Below are 4,410 nucleotides of genomic sequence, written 5' to 3' on the forward strand. Positions count from 1 at the left end.
GTTAGTTATAAAAAGGTAATTTTTCTTTTCAAATGGAGTTTTGGGTAGTTAAATCTAATAAAGAACTTGGCAAACACTCTTTACAACAATCAGTTTGGCTTAGAGATCTTGCTTAAAGGATTACAAAAGTCATGAATCAATTCATTAAAATATACGCATCACATATGCATCTTATTTTGCATCATATGTCTGTTTATAATATGTCATTTGTATACTCTAGTGAAACATAGGTCCCCCACCCAAGATCCATTACACCAGAAACAGAGCAAGAATGGAACACGAAGAAAGGACTCTTTTAGAATCTCGCTACTAAAGCGAGCTAGAGTCAGTGAAAAATGAAGTGTCACGAATGACTAATCTACTTGAACAACTGTTAAAAGCAAAAAGTGGGGAGGGAACATCTGCTCAGCCAGCTACAATTTTGCCTGCATCTCACATTCCCACAGCATCTCCGATTCTAGTGATCGAGTCAGTAGCAGAACAATATTCTACGCCAACCATCCTTATCCGGTCAACTCACATGCCACCCACCAGAGATTTAACAGCGGATAAGCCTTCTGAAAATAGGCCTGGCAGTTTCATCAGCCAAGATAAGTTATCCGCATTAGAAGAATGATTAAGAGTTGTAGAAGGAAATGATTGGTTTGACCCAATACGAGCAACTGAGGTGTGTTTAGTACCAAACATCATGGTACCAAAAGATTTCAGGGTCCTAGAATTCACCAAATATAGAGGCTCAGAGTGCCCAAACACGCACCTTCGATCTTACTGCAATAAGAAGGCAAAAGTAATCTGTGACGATAAAATGCTTATCTATTTTTTTCAAGATAGTCTATCAGGCTCTACTTTAAACTGGTATATGCGGTTAGAAACAAGTAAAATCAAGAAATGGAAAGATTTGGTAGAGGCGTTTCTCAAACAGTATAAATTCAACCTGGAAATAGCTTCAAGCCGAACAAGCCTGATGTCTATGGAAAAGAAAAGTCAGGAGTCAATTAAGGTGTATGCACAAAGATGGAGGGATGAGGCGACACATGTCTAACCCCCTTTAATCGAGACCGAGATGGTGACTTTATTCACCAATACCTTTAAAGCACCTTACTATGAGCATTTAATGGGCAGCTCCTCTCAGCATTTTTATGACGTTGTACTCATAGCAGAGAGGATAGAGCAAGGTATTAAAGCCGGGTGTATACCGAAGCCTCTAGAAAAAAAAATTATTCAGGAAGTAAAAGAGAAGGGGATGTTAACAACTTAGAAGGAGGTTATAAAGGTAAGAGAGTAAATTATGTTAACCCACAAATACCTACCCCGCAATTCACCAACATAAACTTTACCAAGCCCTTGTACCCAAATTCAACCAACCAAATCAATCACCCACCAAACAACCAAAACAATTATCAAAGGCCATATACCAAATATACTTCTAAGCAATTACCTCAATTACCAATGCCTTTAAAAGATTTGCTAAATTGCTGAGCATTGGGCAAATAACTCCAATCCTTCTACCACTAATTCAACCACCCTTTCCTATATGGTACAAGCCAGAACTAGCTTGTGAATACCATGCCGGTAATCCTGGGCACGTAATTGAAACTTGTTATGCTTTTAAAAGGAAGTTGTTAGAACTCATCAAAATGTGGTGGATATCTTTTGAAGACGCGCCCAACATCAATTCAAATCCATTGCCTAAACATGCTCCTAGTAATTTAGGAGTGGGCATGATAGAGGTTGCCAATCAAAAACAAGTATTGAAGGTGTCCATGAAAAGGTTGTATAACACATGTTGTTACAATCAGGATTACTAAACATGAACAATGTATGTCAGTTGGGAGGTGATAAATATTGTGAGTTCCACAGGGTAGAGGGACATCATATTGAGGATTGTATCAAGTTTCGCTAGAAGATTGAAAAGATGTTAATCATGGGAGAATTAAGACTTGAAACCACGGGGGGCGACCAAAAGGTGAGTATGATGGAAGGCCAAGATAAATTGTCAAAGGTGTGTAGAGTTCAAACTACAGCTAATGGGTTACCAAAACTGATCCTGACTAAACCTTCATTTACAACAAAAGATCACAATGTAATGCCATATAACTATGGTTATAGCTCGAACGCTCAAGCCCCCATCCCTTTATTTCATATTAAGATTAATGGACTAACACGTAGTGGCCATTGTTTTACACCCGAGGAGTTAAAGAGAGCCAAAGGCAAGGAAGTGGTGGATTTTGACAAAGAAATGAAGGTAAATAAGGTAGTAATGGAAGAAGAGTCAAATGAATTTTTGAAGTTGATAAAGCACAGTGAGTATTGCATAATAGATTAACTCAAAAAGACTTCAGCAAGGATATCCCTCATGTCCTTGATACTAAGCTTAGAGCCACATCGAAATGCCTTACAAAAGGTACTGAATGAGGCATATGTACCTCAGGACATTGAACAGAAAACCATGGAGCGCTTGGTAGGGAGGATCCACGCTTCTAATTACCTATACTTCACGGCTGATGAATTAGATGCTGAAGGAACGGGACGTAACAAACATTTGTATATCACCATAAAATGCAAAGAGTGCCTTGTTGGAAAAGTACTCATCGATAATGGCTCAGCTCTTAATATATTGCCAAAACATATGCTGAAAGAAATGTCAGTCGACAAATCTCATATGAAGCCTAGTACCATGATAGCAAGAGCATATGATGGTTCACCTAGACAGATCATTGAAACTTTAGAGGTAGAGATGTATGTGGGACCATAAATGTTCTTTGTAGCACTCCAAGTGATGGATATCCACCCATCCTATAACATTTTGCTGGGAAGGCCTTGGATCCATGCAGCTGGGGCGGTAACTTTATCATTACACTAGTGTTTGAAATATATCATGAACGAGATGTTAGTAACTGTTAAAGCAGAGGAAATGATCTTCATGATAAAGAATCTTGTTATACCTTTCTTTGAGGCAGAAGATTGCGCGGGTGAGAATCTCCATGCCTTTGAGATTGTAAACACTGAGTGGGTACCTGAAAACACAGTGTTAAGAAAGCCGAGGATTTCAGAAGCAGTAAGGATGGCAGCTAAATGTTTTTTGGAACATGGAATCCCATTCTAGTATGACCCTATCACTAAAATACCAAAAAGGATTAAGCCAATCAAGATAAGATGTGCGGACCAAAGATTTGGGTTAGGATATAAGCCTAAGAAGGAGGACCATCATTGGGTTGTCGATAGATGAAGAGAACGAAGAATGGCTAGAATCGAGGGAAGGGAGCTTGAAGAAGAAAAACTAGAAATTCCTCCCCTCATAGTGTCTTTCCCAAAGGCAGCATATGTGATACAATTAGATAACAGAGCAGAAGACGTTATTCAAAGGGTGGTAACTATAAGCATCAACACCATGGAGGAAGATAAGGTGGAAGGAAGTAACACGACAATAGTAGTGGAAAAGGAAGATGAAGTGCTACCACAACTAACTGTTCATAATCTAGAAGAACTCCCTACTAAGACTTTTATGCGAAGGCTGGCTAAAGGTGACAAGTTTCAAAACTAGGTGACCCAAGAAGCCCAATAGTGTTTAAAATGAACCCTGAAAGCAGATCTTCCCCGACATCACATACATTTAACATCAAGAATGAATGGCCAAACTTCAACAAACATGTGATAATGATGGAAGAATAAGAATGGGATGAAAGCAATATTAGAGAATTCACAAAGCTAGTAGAGCAACATGAAAAAACCTGGGAACCTACTACTGAAGACCTCAAAACTATAAATATGGGTAGTGATCAAGCTAAAAAAGAATTGAAAATAGGGACATTGACCATGCCTAAGCAAAGGGCAGATTTAATAGCTCTATTATATGAGTATGCTGATGTTTTTGCTTGGTCTTACGAGGATATGCCTGGGTTGAACACAAACATCGTGGTAAACAAGATCCCATTAGAGGAAGTTTGTAAACCAGTCAAACAGAAGTTGAGGAGAGCACATCCAGATACATGGATTAAAGTGAAAGAGGAACTCGAGAAACAATGGAATGCTGGATTCCTAGAAGTTGTTAAATACCCACAATGGGTATCCAACATTGTTGTCGTACCTAAGAAGGAAGGGAAGATTAGAATTTGCGTGGATTTCAGGAATTTAAACAAAGCTAGCCCCAAAGATGATTTCCCACTACCCTATATAGACATTTTAGTTGACAATGCTGCTCGTAGTTCCACATATTCCTTTATGGATGGTTTCTCAAGATACAATCAGATAAAGATGGCTTCAAAAGACAAGGAAAAAACAACTTTTGTTACCCCTTGGAGAACTTACTACTATAAGGTTATGCCGTTCGGTTTAAAAAACGTAAAAGCCACTTATCAAAGAGTCATGGTAACTCTATTCCATGATATGATGCACAAGGAAATTGAGGTA

This window comes from Populus euphratica, unplaced genomic scaffold (genome assembly GCF_000495115.2).
Source record: "Populus euphratica unplaced genomic scaffold, PopEup_1.0 scaffold225.1, whole genome shotgun sequence".
Classification (NCBI taxonomy): Eukaryota; Viridiplantae; Streptophyta; class Magnoliopsida; order Malpighiales; family Salicaceae; genus Populus; species Populus euphratica.